The following is a 19,733-nucleotide window of genomic DNA, read 5'->3' as shown; positions in this document are numbered from 1 at the left end:
GGCGATAAAAGTATCGAGCCTTTGAAAGCGGAATATTTAGAGGTACTATTTCACAATATTGTCAAAAGTAAAAACGAGCAAGCGGATAATTAAAAATTTCGAAATAATCTAAAATTTGTAAATTTCAGAACGATGTGGTATTGTTCGGTTTAGCCGAGGATGGGGGGGTGGGACGCTAAGAGAGAAACTGAACCACGTTCGAGGAGTTACGCAATGCACGTTGAATCCTTAAAGGACGTTCGCGACCAGGCACGCTGATTTCCGCGGAGGGGCCCGTTTATGAAGTCGGGGCACGCATGCATCGCGACAAAGTAGCCGCGAACGTGGCCGTTTGTGGGAACAGTCGACGGGAGAAAGGTCCGGCTCGATGGAGGAAGTCGCATCTTCTCGGAATGACGTCAGATAGCGCTGATAAGGGTCCGGCGATTTTATATAATCGCGAACCATCGACGCGCGGCAATTAGAATTCAGGGAATCACGGCGCGTGTTTTGCTCCTGGGAATAAATGGGATCCGACGGGCGACGTCAACCTTGCGACCGTACTACGAGAAACTGATAACCGTAACGACACGATTTGAATTTCAAGTAGATCGATTAGCAACTGGACCGTGTCCATACGATCATCCAGACGTCCATACCTTCGTGGATTTATGAAAATTAACCTCTTAGCTTCTGCCCCTGTTACGTATCTAGGTTTCCATTTTGTCTCCCTTCGATCTTATCCAGCATGAACGAACAGGTTAGAACTAATTCACACTGATTTAAACCGAAACAGATTAGTTATGATTTATCTTAATTGCACTGACGGTTATTATTTACATCGAACGGTGCAAATCTGATTCGAACCAGTGGAATTTGAGGTTATAGAATGGCAGACGTTTTTAAGGTTAGGACACTAATTTGGACGGGATAAATATTATGACGAACGCCTTGTGCGTCGGAATATCAGAAAAGGTACTACGAATACGATCCTAATTCGGCAGAATTTAATTTTCGAGGTTATTCCGTTCTCGCTACGCGGTATAAAAGCTGATTTATATGCAAAGGATTCACAGCGAAATTGAGTTCTGGGGATATGAATTTAACAAATCCAGTCTCTGCGCATAATCCTCCGTGCGAAAGCTGGGTTTAAGTAGAAACGTGGCTCTGACCGCGGGATAATTTTAAATGGCTTCGGTAGATAAGGGCTGGTTTCCATGGAAATTACACGAGCGAATATTTCCAGTAAATTTAATAAAGTCTGCAAATATACAGAGTGTTCTAATTCGGATATCTATTTCAGCAGGACAGGGAACATAAAAACAATGAAAAAGGTTTATGTAAACGTGTGATTATATTTATTGTATACAGGCTGTTCGGCCACCCCTGGGAAAAATTTCAATGGGGGATACTAGAGGTCAAAATAAGACGAAAATCAAGAATACCAATTTGTTGATGGAGGCTTCGTTAAAAAGTTATTAAGGTTTAAAGTTCCGCCCTTACTGAATTTTTTTCTCGAAAGTGGGTAGGATTTCGAGGGTATGTCTATTCACCAAAAATGATTGTAATTGGCCCCCGCAACCGAAAATAATTTTTCCAGAACGATTTGAAACTTTTCAATTTCGCCGAAAAATTTAGGCACCTACCCGATTTTTTTTCTCGAAAATGAATAGGATTTCGGAGGTATGTGTATTTACCAAAAATGATTGTAATCGACCCCCGCATCCAAATATAATTTTTCCAGAATGATTTGAGATTTTTCAATTTGATTGTTAATAACTTTTTAACGAAGCCTCCATCGACAAATTGGTATTCTTGATTTTCGTCTTATTTTGGCCTCTAGGACCCCCCATTAAAATTTTTCCCAGTGGTGCCGAACACCCTGTATTAATGCTTAAAAAAAAAAGTGAACTGTCCCACCCTGAATTACCCCACATTAATTCACCGGCACCGTGTCGTCAAGAACGGAGACGCGATTCCACGGAGCACGGTTTCAGAAGATATTATACATGGTATACCGATACGAGCTTCTGCTCGGGAACCTCGTGAAAGTCGTCGAGACCGAAGCAACATCGGTCGGGCAACCCACGACTCATCGTGTCGTTATATACGCGCCGGTTATTACCTGCAGCTTCTCCGCTGCAAACCCATTACGACTGCTGTGGCATTCTTCGTGTCTATGTGCACCCCCCTCTCCCACTCTGTATGCTCACTCGCCCCCCCACCGCTCCACACCCCGTCAGGCCCGTCTTATTCTTTTCCACCTTTCCCCTCTAGTTAATTAACATTTTTGCCTACAAATTTTTTCACTAGCTTTCCCGGCGGCTTTTTCATCAATGCGTTTCCCTTCCGCGCGGTCGAACGTCGACGTTAATAAGATATCGCGGATTATCTGCATACGTACGCGCAGACGTCGATAGCTTCTCGAAACGCACGAAAGCGTGCGTAAAGATCGCCGTTCCCGATAACCTAACCTCGTTGCAGACTTGGGCAAAATTTAATTCGAATAAAAATCCGGAAACATTTTATTTGCCTAGCATTAATAAACAATAATCCTGAAGATTAAATATTCCACTAAACTTTGATCGAAACGATACGAATAATGCTAAACTTTGCTTCGTCGACGTTTACGACCAGTCTCGTTTGGAGGTTAGAAGTTGAACGATCGAAAGCTTTGTAGGTCGCGATACCGTGCCAAATCGATCGAGATTTATCAATTTTCTGACAGTACCAGCGATAAATCAGTTTCGACGGAAACGCAACCGACACAGGTAACTTCCTGCGATTCTAACCTATTCGATTCAATTCAAATCGGTATATTATTGCTGCACGGCGGTTAGGTTAGGCCTGAGCATCGTTTCGAATTTGTTGCGAACTATTATCGATCAGATCTGGAACGCGATAAATGTAATCGAGACGATATGTACTATATGCAGGGTGTTCGGCCACCCCTGGGAAAAATTTTAATGGGAGATTCTAGAGGCTAAAATAAAGTTCCACACGTACTGAATTTTTTTCTCGAAAATGCGCCGGATTTCGGGGGTATGTCTATCCACCTAAAATAATTTTAATTGACCCCCGCAAACGAAAATAATTTTTTTAATATGATTTGAAATTTTTTAATTTCGTCTAAACTTTCCCGATTTTTTTTCTCGAAAGTGGATAAGATTTCCGAGGTATGTCTAATGACCAAAAATGATTGTAATTAACCCTCACAACCGAAAATAATTTTTTTAGTATGATATGAAATTTTTTAATTTCGTCTAAAAATTTCAGTATCTTCTCGATTTTTTTTCTCGAAAGTGGATAGGATTTCGGAGGTATCTGTAATGACCAAAAATAATTGTAATTGACCCCTGTAGCCGAAAATAATTTTTCCAGAACGTTTTGAAACTTTTCAATTTTGTCGAAAAATTCCACACCAACTCGAATTTTTTTCTCGAAAGTGCGTAGGAATTTGGGGGTATGTCTGTTCACCAAAAATGATTGTAATTAACCCCTGCAACCGAAAATAATTGTTTTAGTATGATATGAAATTTTTTAATTTCGTCTAAAAATTTCAGTACCTTCTCGATTTTTTTTCTCGAAAGTGGATAAGATTTCCGAGGTATGTCTAATGACCAAAAATGATTGTAATTAACCCTCACAACCGAAAATAATTTTTTTAGTATGATATGAAATTTTTTAATTTCGTCTAAAAATTTCAGTATCTTCTCGATTTTTTTTCTCGAAAGTGGATAGGATTTCGGAGGTATCTGTAATGACCAAAAATAATTGTAATTGACCCCTGTAGCCGAAAATAATTTTTCCAGAACGTTTTGAAACTTTTCAATTTTGTCGAAAAATTCCACACCAACTCGAATTTTTTTCTCGAAAGTGCGTAGGAATTTGGGGGTATGTCTGTTCACCAAAAATGATTGTAATTAACCCCTGCAACCGAAAATAATTGTTTTAGTATGATATGAAATTTTTTAATTTCGTCTAAAAATTTCAGTACCTTCTCGATTTTTTTTCTCGAAAGTGGATAAGATTTCGGAGGTATGTGTAATGACCAAAAATGATTGTAATTGACCCCTGTAGCCGAAAATAATTTTTCCAGAACGTTTTGAAACTTTTCAATTTTGTCGAAAAATTCCACACCAATTCGAACTTTTTTCTCGAAAGTGGGTGGGATTTCGGGGGTATGTCTGTTCACCAAAAATGATTGTAATTAACCCCCGCAACCGAAAATAATTTTTTCAGTATGATTTGAAATTTTTTAATTTCGTCTAAAAATTTCAGTACTTCCTCGATTTTTTTTCTCGAAAGTGGATAGGATTTCGGAGGTATGTGTAATGACCAAAAATAATTGTAATTGACCCCTGTAGCCGAAAATAATTTTTCCAGAACGTTTTGAAACTTTTCAATTTTGTCGAAAAATTCCACACCAACTCGAATTTTTTTCTCGAAAGTGCGTAGGAATTTGGGGGTATGTCTGTTCACCAAAAATGATTGTAATTAACCCCTGCAACCGAAAATAATTGTTTTAGTATGATATGAAATTTTTTAATTTCGTCTAAAAATTTCAGTACCTTCTCGATTTTTTTTCTCGAAAGTGGATAAGATTTCGGAGGTATGTGTAATGACCAAAAATGATTGTAATTGACCCCTGTAGCCGAAAATAATTTTTCCAGAACGTTTTGAAACTTTTCAATTTTGTCGAAAAATTCCACACCAATTCGAACTTTTTTCTCGAAAGTGGGTGGGATTTCGGGGGTATGTCTGTTCACCAAAAATGATTGTAATTAACCCCCGCAACCGAAAATAATTTTTTCAGTATGATTTGAAATTTTTTAATTTCGTCTAAAAATTTCAGTACTTCCTCGATTTTTTTTCTCGAAAGTGGATAGGATTTCGAAGGTATGTGTAATGACCAAAAATGATTGTAATTGACCCCTGTAGCCGAAAATAATTTTTCCAGAACGTTTTGAAACTTTTCAATTTTGTCGAAAAATTCCACACCAACTCGAATTTTTTTCTCGAACGTGCGTAGGAATTTGCGGGTATGTCTAATGACCAAAAATGATTGTAATTAACCCTCGCAACCGAAAATAATTTTTTTAGTATGATATGAAATTTTTTAATTTCGTCTAAAAATTTCAGTACCTTCTCGATTTTTTTTCTCGAAAGTGGATAAAATTTCGGAGGTATGTCTAATGACCAAAAATGATTGTAATTGACCCCCGCAACTGAAAATAATTTTTCCAAAACGATTTGAAATTTTTTAATTTATTTGTTAGTAACATTTTAACGAAGCCTCCATCGACAAATTGGTGTTCTTGATTTTCGTCTTATTATGGCCTCTATTATTTCCTTATTTCCCTCATTAAAATTTTTCCCAAGTGTGGCCGAACACCCTGTATAGCCACAAAATTCTAAATGAGTCAAATTGGCTCAGTCCGTAAATCTAGTGTTAACGTTGCACTTGAATTTCTTCCATATTCATAAAATACTGGAATAGTCTCACCCTCGATGTTCACAGATCGGTTCCCCGGGGAAGTTTCCACCAATCTGTATGCGTCAGAATATCGCCTGGAATGTAGAAAAGCAATGGGGCGAAAGTGTTGAATAGTCGGAAGGGGATCGGCGGCCAGACGAAATCTGTCGCAATAGATCGGAGATAGCAGTCCGAACTCCGACGCGTCCCGTCGCGATTCCGTGGCGTCGTTCCGCCTTAGGAAACTAGACGCCTTCGTTCGTCGCGTCGCTGATAATCGGACGCGACGAAACGAGAAATTGTTCCCGTCCGTCGAACCGAGCCGCGGCGAAAAAACCGCCGCCACTCGCGAAAAACGTCAACTTCGATGACGCGAAATACACAAACCATAACCTCGCAACAGTTCTTTCCAATAAAAATTCCATCCCGTCCTAATCGGTTGAAAGGCTTTCTTCTTCCATTTTTTGGTCCAGTTTAGTTCTCATTTCGCATTCACATATTTTCTTATGAAACCTGACCTCGAAATGATTTCGAATTTCTGTACATTTTCTCACGACTTTCATACTATCTGCACCATTAATCCCGTAGCATTTTACCATGTATATTGAGAACAGAATTATGTAACTGGTCGACAAAGAAGTAATGCTTTAATAACGTACAATATATCATTTCTCAAATTTCGTTCGTATTTTGTTGAAAATAAAAACGTACTGGTCTAGCGCCGTCGACGTTCTTCTTCGAACCGATTTATTTCCAACTGTGCTTGACTAATGAATGCCAACCGGTATATCGTAACAATTACCATAAACGTGAAACCTTTGTTCCATAACTAATACTACAAAGGAGCTTGTCGAAGCGTTCGATGCAGTAAAGGAATCGTCGAGGAGCCGATTCTCTTAAAGATGCACCTACGATTTGCACGAACAGGCGTATAGAAGTGCACGCGACTGAACACACACACACATATGCACACGCGCGCGCGTGTGCCTCGCATCCAGAGATGCCAGAAAGGCACCGAAGGTGCTCTCTCACACTATGTCAGATCACGCGTACGTGAGCTCGTGGAGTTTCGGAAACCCGACAAAGGCAAAATGACGCATGCCCTCTTTCTCGATTCACCGAAGCTGCCCAAAGTAAGTTCGGACCGTCTCGTGGGAGTCGAAAGAGAAAGGCTCACACACCTCCCTTCTCGCTCTTGAACAACTAATATCCGATCTCCCGTCAACAGGTCTCCACTGGCTTCTGCTGACCGCTGCTGACCACTCCTGGAATTTCTGACAACGTATAACGATTACGACTGGCTACTGTTAGTCTCTCCCAGCCTCTGCTGACCGCTGCTGGCCACTCCTGGAATTTCTGACAACGTATAACGATTACTACTGACGTCTGCAAGCCTCCGCTGGACTCTGCTGACCGCTACTGACCACTCATGATACTTCTGACAACGTATAACGATTACAACTAGCTACTGCCTGCCCCTGCTGGACTCTACTTGCCACTGCTTGCTACTGCTAGCCTCTGCTGACCACAGCTGACCACAGCTGACCACCCCTGATGCTTCCGACAACGCACAACGATTACTACATGTTACTGCTTGCTCCTGCTGGACTCTACTTGCCTCTGCATGCCTCTGCTGGCCTCCGTTGGCCTCTGCTGACTGCTGCTGACCACTGTTGACCACCGCTTATATTTCTGGCAACGTACAACGATTACTACTGGCTACTGCCAGCCTCTGCTGACCTCTGCCAACATCTCCCGACGTCAGCTGACCATCGCTGACCACTGCCGACCGTTGCTGACAACTTGTGTCATGATGTAATATAATATAATATGTTTATATGTATTAAAGTTTTGTATAATGTAAATCTATAGCAATAAATGATATAATTTCAAAGAATTCTATGTATTCTCATCATTTTTTACCCCTCTTTCCCTCTCCAAATTTCCCAAATTAGAAATGACGTCATTTCTAAGAATTCCTGAAAATTCTCGGATCCCTGAAACTTACCGGCGTCCCTGAAACTTCTCGGAATCCCTGAAATTTCCAAGAAGTTTCAGGCAGCGTCTAAAATTCCGGCCTGAATTTTTCGGCAACAAATTTAAAGAGCTATTACGTAATATTACGTAATATTACGTAACATTACGTAACATTACGTAATAGCTCTTGAAAATTTTTCGCGGCCGGAATTTTTCGGCAAAAATTACGTAATATTACGTAACATTATGTAATATTACGTAATATTACGTAATAGCTCTTGAAAATTTCTCGCGGCCGGAATTTTTCGGCAAATATTACGTAATGTTACGTAATATTACGTAATATTACGTAACGGCTCTTTAAAATTTTTGGCGAAAAATTCAGGCCGGAATTTTAGCTGCTGCCTGAAACTTATTGGAAATTTCAGGGATTCCGAGAAGTTTCAGGGACACCGGTAAGTTCCAGGGATTCGCAAAAATTCCTGGCGGCGGGAAATTTGAAATCTTTCCGGGGAACTTAAAAAATTTTAAAAGATTCGGAGTGTCTTATAACTAAGGGAATGATTTCGATAGGAAAAGAAGGGTAAAAATGATGAGAACACATAGAATTCTTTGAAATTATATCATTTATTGCCATAGATTTACATTATATAACACTTTAATACATATGAACATATTATATTATATCACATCGCGTCACAATTCGTCAGCAACGATCAGCAGTGGTCAGCGATGGTCAGCTGAAGTCGGGAGATGTTGGCAGAGGTCAGCAGAAGGTGGCAGAGGGTGGCAGAGGGTGGTAGTAACCAGTAGTAATCGTTGTACGTTGCCAGAAATATAAGCGGTGGTCAGCAGAGGCAAGCAGAGATCACCAGGGGCGAATAGTAGCAAGTAGTAAGCGTTATATGTTGTCAGAAGCATCAGAGGTGGTCAACAGCGGTCAGCAGAGACGAACAGAGGCATGCAGTGGCAAGCAGAGATCAGCAGGGACGAATAGTAGCATGTAGTAATTGTTATACGATGTCAGAAGCATCAGAGGTGGTCAGCAGTGGTCAGTAGAGGCCAGCAAAGGCATGCACAGGCAAGCAGAAACCTGCAAAGGCAAGCAGAGACTTGTAGGGGCATGCAGTAGTAAGTATTAATCGTTATATATTATCAGAAATACCTGCAGTGGTCAGTAGCGTTTGGCAGAGGCCAGGAAAGCTCAGCAGAGACAAGCATACGCTGACAGAGATCAGCAAAGACCAACGGAGGCTGGCAGAAGTCAGTAGTAATCGTTATAGGTTGACAGAAATATAAGCGATGGTCAGCAGAGTCTAGCAGAGGCAAGCAGTAATCAGGAGCAGTCAGTAGCAGTCACTGTATGGTGTGAAAAGTTGTCGGGAGTTCTGTACTTTTGTCAGCACTGGTCATCAGAGGTCATCAGAGGCAAATAGAAACCTGGAATAATTTGCAGAGTTCAGTAATGAACTCTAGGAAAGGCAAGTAAAAATACCTGGGCAGTCGAGATTCCAAATCGTATGCCGTAGACGGGAAGTCGGATTTCAGTTGTTAAGAGCGAGAAGGCAAATGTGAGCCTTTCTCTCTCGACTCCGACGAGGCGGTCCGAAATTACTTCGGGTAGCTTCGCAATAATCGAGAAAGAGGGCATGTGTCAGTTTGCCTTTGTCGACTTTCCGAAACTCCACGAGCTCACGTACGCGTGATCTTCCATGTGTGAGTAGGGCACCGGGTGCTGAATCTGGCATCTCTGCTCGCGTCGTCTTTCGAGAGACTTTCACTTGCCCTCCGGTTCGGTGTATCGGCGCGGAGAGTTTACAGCCACGTGAGACGGCGTTAAGGATCTTCTTCCTCCTCCTCCTCCATTTTCTGTGCTTGATTCGCTCCTTCCTCGATGGATCGTCGTGAATATCGGGATCGTACACCTAACCACGACTCGCCACTTTTCCACGTATCGTCGACAGTGGACTCGTTCGCGCGGATCTACGATCCTTCCGGTGAGGTTATAAATTGACGATGCGATGTCTGGCGGCGTTTACGGGAAACATCGATGTCGCGACGACGAGCCAGAATAGCCAATTTAGCTATTCTGATGCCTTTTGTAAATTGGACGTTCGTTAATTTTACTTGAATTCTACTAGAATTTAGTAAATGTTCCAACTGAATAACTTTACGGTAGAACTAAGATTTTTAATAAGTTACTAAGCAAGAACTAAGAGCAGCATTGCCGATATACCTGGCTCTTGCTTTGCCGATTGTTCTTCGATCAAATTCTAAATTATGCGAGCTGATTATGGAAACCGTTAGCGATTATTGGATAATAACTCACGGTATTGTAATTATCTGCTCGTGGAATATTCGCGGGGGATGGTGAACAATAGGAATTGATATTTTCTACGTTTCCAGCTAGGGATCAACGTAAAGCAATATATTCGAGACGTTTATTCGATCGAACATGGTGAATCTTTATTCGTCTCTTGCGAAATCTTTCGTTTCACTTTTCTGTATTATGCTGTCTGTTTGTTTATCGAGTCATCTGCGTGTTTATCTTCTCATTTATTTTCCGTCTGCGTGCTCCTCTGAAATACGAGCGTTGCCCTTTCGATGCGTGCACGCCGTGTGCGTCACACGCCCGTTACATTCGTTATCTCGAAACGCACGCGGCGCAAACGTCAGAAACGCACTCTGGTGCTATTTTTTCGTAGCGCCTTCCGAGAAACGCAACCTTTCAGCCTCGTAGAGACAAAGACGCGCCCGTGGAGTTCCGCGAATACATTGTTACAAACGACTGAAAATCGTCTTCCGCGGCAGTGTTTCTCAAACTCTGAAATATGTAACCCCCTGGCGGTCCGTTTTCAGGAACGAAAAAGCATAAGGCGCAAAGACGTCATTGGATATCGAGGTATACTGTTTTAACATCTGTAAATTTTTGTTTCCAAGGTGCAGTTCAATCAGCTGTTCGCTAGGACATTCCCACGACGCTGGAAAATACGAGAGAAGGTATCAGAACCGCGTGTGCTAATAACACCGGGCACGTCATAAAGACGGCTACAGAATAGTTCATTAAGCGACGAGGAGAAACGCGTTCATAGACATAATTTCGTACACTTGTTAAAATAAATTTTCCCAATCACGGTTATTTATCATAGTTAAATATGCTGATGTTAAATTTCTATTTCACTACTGTCGATTAAAGTTTTCAGTTGTCAATTTACGAGTAAAATCGTTGTTTCTTTTACACTGAAACTACTGTTATGTGTAACGGGTGAGCAGGGAATTTTGTACGTAATGACGATACGTGTCACGGTACTGTTAAGGTCAGCTTTTATCGCTAACTAAAACAAGGTATACAGGGTGTTCGACCACCCCTGGGAAAAATTTTAATGTGGGATTCTAGAGGCCAAAATAAGACGAAAATCAAGAATACTAATTTGTCGATGGAGGCTTCCTTAAAAAGTTATTAACGCTTAGAGTTATGCCCGTAATGAATTTTTTTCTCGAAACTGGTTAGGATTTCGAGGGTATGTCTATTCACCAAAAATGATTGTTATTGATCCCTGCAATCAAAAATAATTTTTTTAGAACGATTTGAAATTTTGTAATTTTGACGAAAAATTTCACACCTTCTCGAATTTTTTTCTAGAAAATGGATAGGATTTCGAGGGTATGTCTATTGACCAAAAATGATTATAATTAATCATTGCAATCAAAAATAATTTTTTTAGAACGATTTGAAATTTTGTAATTTTGACGAAAAATTTCACACCTTCTCGAATTTTTTTCTAGAAAGTGGATAGGATTTCGAGGATATGTCTATTCACCAAAAATGATTGTTATTGAACCCTGCAATCGAAAATAATTTTTCCAGAACGATTTGAAATTTTTTAGATTCGCCGAAAAATTTGTCCACCTACTCGAATTTTTTTCTAGAAAGTGGGTAGGATTTCAGGGGTATGTCTAATGACCAAAATTGATTGTAATTGACCCTCGTAACCGAAAATAATTTTTCCAGAACGTTTTGAAACTTTTCAATTTTAAGCACCTACCCCCTTGTGAATTTTTCTTAAAAATTCGTTTCTGATTTTTAGTAATTTCATTTGACGTCCTACAGAAAAGTCGTTTAATACTTTTTTGTAGGTACCTATGAGTTCTACTTCAGAAAAAAGTTTCATTGAAATAGATTCACTATTATAGGAGTTATGGCTGTTTGAAAATTGGACCATTTTTATGGGGTTTTTCTAACATTATGGGGTCAAGGAATAACTTTTCGAATATTTTTATAATTGCTACATATTCTACACTAAAATACGCAGCGTTTGACTTTTTGAACATCAAAATCGTCCAATTCTTTCAGAAGTTATGGTGTTTTAAAGATTCGCATACGTGAAGCATTTCTGGCCTGAAATTATATTTTCGGTAAGGAATTTTTTTCTCGAAAATGGTTAGGATTTCGAGGGTATGTCTATTGACCAAAAATGATTGTTATTGATCCCTGCAATCAAAAATAATTTTTTTAGAACGATTTGAAATTTTGTAATTTTGACGAAAAATTTCACACCTTCTCGAATTTTTTTCTAGAAAATGGATAGGATTTCGAGGGTATGTCTATTCACCAAAAATGATTGTAATTGAACCCTGCAATCGAAAATAATTTTTCCAGAACGATTTGAAATTTTTTAGATTCGCCGAAAAATTTGTCCACCTACTCGAATTTTTTTCTAGAAAGTGGGTAGGATTTCAGGGGTATGTCTAATGACCAAAATTGATTGTAATTGACCCTCGTAACCGAAAATAATTTTTCCAGAACGTTTTGAAACTTTTCAATTTTAAGCACCTACCCCCTTGTGAATTTTTCTTAAAAATTCGTTTCTGATTTTTAGTAATTTCATTTGACGTCCTACAGAAAAGTCGTTTAATACTTTTTTGTAGGTACCTATGAGTTCTACTTCAGAAAAAAGTTTCATTGAAATAGATTCACCATTATAGGAGTTATGGCTGTTTGAAAATTGGACCATTTTTATGGGGTTTTTCTAACATTATGGGGTCAAGGAACAACTTTTCGAATATTTTTATAATTGCTACATATTCTACACTAAAATACGCGGCGTTTGACTTTTTGAACATCAAAATCGTCCAATTCGTTCAGAAGTTATGGTGTTTTAAAGATTCGCATACGTGAAGCATTTCTGGCCTGAAATTATATTTTCGGTAAGGAATTTTTTTCTCGAAAATGGTTAGGATTTCGAGGGTATGTCTATTGACCAAAAATGATTATAATTGATCACTGCAATCAAAAATAATTTTTTTAGAACGATTTGAAATTTTGTAATTTTGACGAAAAATTTCACACCTTCTCGAATTTTTTTCTAGAAAATGGATAGGATTTCGAGGATATGTCTATTCACCAAAAATGATTGTTATTGATCCCTGCAATCGAAAATAATTTTTCCAGAACGATTTGAAATTTTTTAGATTCGCCGAAAAATTTGTCCACCTACTCGAATTTTTTTCTAGAAAGTGGGTAGGATTTCAGGGGTATGTCTAATGACCAAAATTGATTGTAATTGACCCTCGTAACCGAAAATAATTTTTCCAGAACGTTTTGAAACTTTTCAATTTTAAGCACCTACCCCCTTGTGAATTTTTCTTAAAAATTCGTTTCTGATTTTTAGTAATTTCGTTTGACGTCCTACAGAAAAGTCGTTTAATACTTTTTTGTAGGTACCTATGAGTTCTACTTCAGAAAAAAGTTTCATTGAAATAGATTCACCATTATAGGAGTTATGGCTGTTTGAAAATTGGACCATTTTTATGGGGTTTTTCTAACATTATGGGGTCAAGGAATAACTTTTCGAATATTTTTATAATTGCTACATATTCTACACTAAAATACGCGGCGTTTGACTTTTTGAACATCAAAATCGTCCAATTCGTTCAGAAGTTATGGTGTTTTAAAGATCGCATACGGGAAGCATTTCTGGCCTGAAATTATATTTTCGGTAAGGAATTTTTTTCTCGAATTTGCGTTTCATATTATACAGGGTGGTCGCCCACCCCTGGGAAAAATTTTAATGAGAGATTCTGGAGGCCAAAATGAGACGAAAATCAAGAATACTAATTTGTTTCTTATAAAAGAATTTTTTTCTCGAAAGTGCGTAGGATTTCGGGAGTACGTGTATTGACCAAATATGATTGTAATTGACCCCAGCAACCGAAAATAATTTTTCCAGAACGATTTGAAATTATTGAATTTAATTGTTAATAACTTTTTAACGAGGCCTCCATCAACGAATTGGTATTCCTGATTTTCGTCTTATTTTGGTCTGTAGAATTCCCCATTAAAATTTTTCCCAGGGGTGGCCGGACACCCTGTATAAATGGAATAAAACGCGAGCAAATCTGGATGAAACGCGCCGAAAACATCGGCGTGCCGCTTCCGGTCGGTTCGAGGGTTCCCTTTCCAGGTGTATCGCGACGTTGCACCTCGGTGCGTCGGGTCAAACGAGAGCATTCGGCGGGGAGAGAGGACAGCTCCCGCGGCGCGACTGGGAGGGGGATGAGCGCGGAGAGGCGGTTCCGGCGCAAAAAAAATTAATTGGGCGGATGTAATCCGATCGATTCCCACGATTCGACTATGCGCCTGGCTTTACACGCGGTGTGCACCGCGCGTACGTACGAATCGATCCGGTCCATTATCGTCGATAAACCGGTACCCGAACCCGCAATACGCTTCTGCCGGTTCTTTTCACCAAACGACCGATTACTTCTTTTCGACGGCCGACGGACATCCGTGTCCCTCGGAATTTCGTTTCGAGCAAGGTTGGAATTAGGGAGCGGCTCCCGAACAACATTTTCGTTTCCTTTTTAATAATAACTAGTCTCGTGCGCTTGTAACAATTATTACTTGGTGTATTTTTCTTTCTTCTTTTTTTCCTTTTATTCGACACGACCCCGGTGCAAAGACGGTGGTTTCGTTGCGGCAGGAAATTTTTTTCAACGACCTCGTCCCCTGCCATACGTCGATCGCGAAGATCGCGATTTTGAATAATTTCTCAAGTTGGATTCTCGAATCGAATCGAATCGCTGACAAATTTTCCGACGTCGTTCGATGTTGGCGAACGAGCTCTAACGGGCCTGTGATATTATCGGCGCGCCTGTCCGCTTAAACTGTCGATCGTTTTCCCATTTCTAAGCCCGACGATGCGAGCGTGCATCGATTCGACCCTAATAACCGGAATAATTCCGACCACCTTGTGAAAGCACCCAATGCTCCCGTTTATCGGGAATTTTTTTTCCCCCGCCCGAAGCTCGCTGCGCTTTTATGCCAAAAAATACTTTAACCGCGGAGCATTTCCCGTCGCTCGTTGGAAATTAGTCGAACAACTTTGAGTCAAGATTCGCGTAGGTGAAATTATCTTTCACCCAGAAAATTATTTATTACAGATAAAAATGTTTTAAATCAGAATGTGCGTTTGCGTCGTTCGTAGATACTAAAATTTCTCCCCAGACATTTTTTTCGTGCTCAAGGTCATTCGAAGGTCACGTCATATAGTATTATACAGGGTGTTCGTCCACACCTGGGAAAAATTTTAATGGAGGATTCTAGGAGCCAAAATAAGACGGCAATCAAGAATATCAAAAAAAGAATTTTTTTCTCGAAAATACGCAGGATTCCGGGGGTATGTCTATTCACCAAAAATGATTGTAATTGACCCCTGCAACCGAAAATAATTTTTTTAGAATGATTTGAAAAATTTTATTTTCGCCGAAAAATTTCACATCTTCTCGAATTTTTTTCTAGGAAATGGATAGGATTTCGAGGGTATGTTTATTCACCAAAAATGATTGTAATTGACTTCCGCAACCGAAAATAATTTTTCCAGAACGATTTGAAATTTTTGAATTTAATTGTTAATAACTTTCGAATCCCGCACTAAAATTTTTCCCAGGGGTAGCCGAACACCCTGTACATCCCTTAACGTCTGTTATAATACCGTAACGACAACGACGTAATCCTATTTTAAAATAAAAAATCGATGACCTTGAAATTTAAAAAAACGTAACCTTGAGAATTTGGGATCTGCCTCAGATCAAATAAAAGGAGATATTTCACAGATATCTCCTGTCTCCGCTTTAAAATGTACCGAAAAAAGTTTGAAGGTAAAAGGTGACGTGTACAGCAACAAGAAACGTAATTTTATAAAAAATTTCGAACCCCAAATTAGTCTTGTAGCAAAAATGTTAACGACGAATCGATAAAAAGAGTTGATAAAAATTTTAGTGGAAATCGGCAAGCGATTGGAAATTTTTATCTGGTGGCGTTGGAGGCGTTAGGCGACGCGCGGCTTCCACCCCCGCCCCCCCTCGTGTTGCTGATCGTAAGGGATAATTAGTGAGCCGCGCGTCTCTCGAATTTCCTCTGATTCGCGGCGATAAATACTAGAACGCCCGGCACGTCTCGTCGTGGCATACTCACGTGGCGCCAATACGAGTTTCGCGAGCTTAATTATAGTCGCTCGATTAGAATGCACCGGCAGGAGAACCGACGCAGCAGCGGTCGCTCGAGGTACAAGTGCAACGGTGCACCTTACCTTTCCTTTTGCGTTCGTACCTCCTCCCGGCCTCGCGTATACACGAGTCGAGCGACAATGATCTCACCGACGCTGCCGCACACGTGAAATTGTTCGCGAAGATAACGAGGAATACGGATTTTAGTTGCGTGCGCGTAATAAGGAAGCTCGCGAATATATCGGCATAGTTACGTTTATTCTCCCCCCTCCCCCAACCCCACGTAAAACAAAGTAACGGGAATGCGGCATTATTATTTGTATATTCCTAAATGGCTATTACGTGGCTGAAGTTATATGTATTATTAGGCTCGCGGAAGAAAAATCCTGGCTGGAATGCGGCACGAAACGCTAGCGCCGCCTTCGCGACGCCTACGGCTAGTCGAGGCTCGCAAAAATCGCTTATCGGTGGGCGTAAAATGCGTGGATGCAAAAAAAAAAGAAACAAAATTCTTCGCGAAAGCACGTTGGACGAAGAGTGGCAAGATCGAAAAATCAAGGACGACTCGACGATGACCTTGATCCTGAAGCAGGGGTCGTTTTAAGGTTAACCGAAAATTTACAAACGACGATTCTATATTTGGAATTCTCGCGAGCGACGGCTGGAGCACGCGCACCAACGAGCTTTAAATTTCCCGGTACCGAGACTCGCTCGAGAGCCAAAAGTCCCGCGTGGACACCAGGCGTAACGATCCTTTTCGCTCGGACGATCCTATTTCTCCGCTCACTCGCTCTATTCCGCTCGATTCTTTCTGACATTTGGAACTCTCCGGTCTCTACACACCTTCGCACGCAGGTATGCAGAGAGTGCCCTCCCCCCCTCCTCTGCTCTTCGTCCACCGCCGGTGCACCTTCTCCGCGGAGCTGCATGCCCTCCCCTTTCGTGTCGTACGTTTAAGTGATCGAACCTTAACGGTCTACCGGCGCCGCAGCCGGCTTTACCTAGATTCTAAGCGTACGTACGGGTACGCTTCGAGACGGAGAAACGAGGAGGGGGAGGAAGAGTGGATACTACCGGCAAGGGTCAACTCTCCGGGACCCTTGCCGCGTTCTTCCCGTCGGCAGGATGTGCGCGCACGCGGTTGATATCCTTTGACCTTACCGGTACCTGGAAACGAGGATTTCGATTCGATTCTGTTGCGTCGCGCGTGCTTTACGCGAAACCGAACGATCGTTTTTATCCGCTCGTTCCACGGGCCTTCGTCTTACAGGCTGGGGGTTGACAAATTTTTAAATGGTAACTCCCATCTACTAACATTACAATCTAAAATCCACGAAAGTTGAAAACAGTAATAAAACGCGATGTTTCGTGGACACCCTATAACAAGTAAGTCCCATCTACAACTCTCGAATCTACTAGAGACTATCAGAATCAACTTTTCAATTTTGAATCCAACGATAACAAATATTTATAACGTAATTAGTTCGTTAACGTTACGAAGTCTCCTTGTTTATGGACACCCTGTACGTACAAATACAATTCACCTCTATGAAAAATAATTGTACGACGTTGCTTTGTTACCTCCGTAGCGCCATCTATGCTCAAGTTAGCCTATACGCGCGAGAAGCCAGAGTCTATCGTCAAAGAATTCGCAGAGACAAATTTTTATTGTCGTGCAAATATATTTGCAAGGTTAAAATGATAAATCGAAGAACGCCGCAAATAATAGAAGATTTTTAATAGGGAATATTCTATAAATTACCTTAGAAATAACGGCGCAATATCTTTGGCGGGGGTTTCTCGATTGACCCGATAGATTCGATGGAAATTGTTTACTCGTGGGCAAACGTAATTTGCGGTGTAAGGATTCGCGTTGCACTCGGATCGCAATGTACCCCGGCGTATAATTTAGATTGTTTTCAACATTCCGGTTTTTGCGCGCCGCGAACACTGTCACGGAGATTGCTGGCGAGGGGTCAAGTATAGCGGATGCCCGTGGATTTTTCGCGGTGGGGATGCGTGTACGCGGGGCATGCAGGTGATATCCTTTGACCTCACCAGTACCGAACAGGCTCTAATGCGGGCTCGAGTTTGGGCTCGAACTTGTAACTCCAGACTTTATGCACTCTCGCCATACCGCGTTCCGAACCGTTATTCTCCCGCTAATTTCGAACGCCATATAACCCTATAACGCGCAACGATGCTCATTAGACTAATATTACAAATATTAAACGTACGCAAAAGTCTTAGTCTTTTCTCCCTAACGTTCAGGTACAATTATTTTAAGATACTAGTTACTAGATAGAGATTTGTTAAACTTTACTATAGAATGATTTTAATAAGAATTCCTTCAACATGCGTATACTAAAAATGTGACGTGTTTTTGTAATTAATATAGTTTATTAAAATCTTCAGAAGTTATACGTGAATAATAAAATTTTTTTCTTGTATCGACGGAGGAATTACTAGAAAAACACACATTTGTCGTGAAACGAGAATACTCGTTTCCCGTCGGTAGTGCGTTAAGAAGAATAACCGTTTCGATACAGAACTAATGTACTGTTCGCAACAATTATTTCCGGACCCATTTCAACCACCGATTATAACCTGTTGCCAGAGCGAGTTAACCGTAGTAGAATAATCCGCTGTAAGAACGGGTTAACCGTGTTAACCATGCCCCTGGTGCATCGGTTAACTCGGTTTCTCTACGAGACTGAGCATCGAATCGTGTTCGGGTTGAGGTTAGGATTCCCTGCTCTAAATATCGTAACGCGATAAAGTGGCCAGCCCCGAATGTGTCGGCGATAAATTTCTTCGACGAAAAGAACGCGTCCCTACGAAAACAGGAGCGAGACTGGATAGAGGAGCGAATAATCCTGGTCGTCGAGTGGATGCAACGTCGAAAATGGATATACGATGCAGCGAGGCACGGCACGGTACGGCACGGTACGTTCACCAATGACCGAGTGGCACGGATCTTCTTCCATCCTTTCCTCTCTTCTCTCATCTCCGCGTCGTGCAAACACTCTCTGTACACACGTCTACCATCTACGCGCACGCGTGTGTGTGTGTGTGTGTGTGTGTGTTCCGTAGGAACGAGCGTGCGACCATGTGTACTCGGATCTGCCGGGAACCTATCTCCCTTCGAATGCGAGGCTTGAATATTTCCAGCGGCTCGCTTTGCCCGGTATTAATAGTCCTTACTTTGAGGATGATATCAGTGCTCCTTACCGGTGAATGATTTTCACAGGCAGGCCAGGAGTCATCGACGTTTTTAATTCCACTTGACTAGCCGTTGCCCGATCGATACGGGCTCGAAAATAATTTCGCCCGCGTCCCGTCCGGCTGTGTTGTGACACACGAGACGTTTCCCCGAATCGTCGAGGGCTATTCTCGTTTACCAATTTCGAGGTTACGTTGCACGGCTCGCGGGGCGATCGGGTTGCATGTAAACAGAGAGTTCGACCGTGAAAAAACGATGCCAATTATTCTGTTAAAAAAACGTTCGCGAACGGTCCAGCTCCGATTTTGATGAAACTTCGTGCACTTATAAAGCAGCCAAAAATAATCGGTACGTATTTTTTTTTAGCTGCGGTAACTCGAGTTTAAGGGGTGAAACCACCCTTTGAAGTTTTGGCTCGAGACGGCTATCTCGAAAACGGAAAGACATACGAAAAAATTGTTAATGGGCGAGGTTCATGGTTTCTTACGTACAATAACATGGTGTTAAAAAATTTAACAAAATACAATTTGTTTATAACAAAAAAAATTTATTAACTTAATTTTTCATTTT

This window comes from Colletes latitarsis, chromosome 11 (assembly GCF_051014445.1).
Source record: "Colletes latitarsis isolate SP2378_abdomen chromosome 11, iyColLati1, whole genome shotgun sequence".
NCBI lineage: Eukaryota > Metazoa > Arthropoda > Insecta > Hymenoptera > Colletidae > Colletes > Colletes latitarsis.
The sequence above is the reverse complement of the archived record's forward strand: the minus strand, read 5'-3'. Positions refer to the sequence as shown.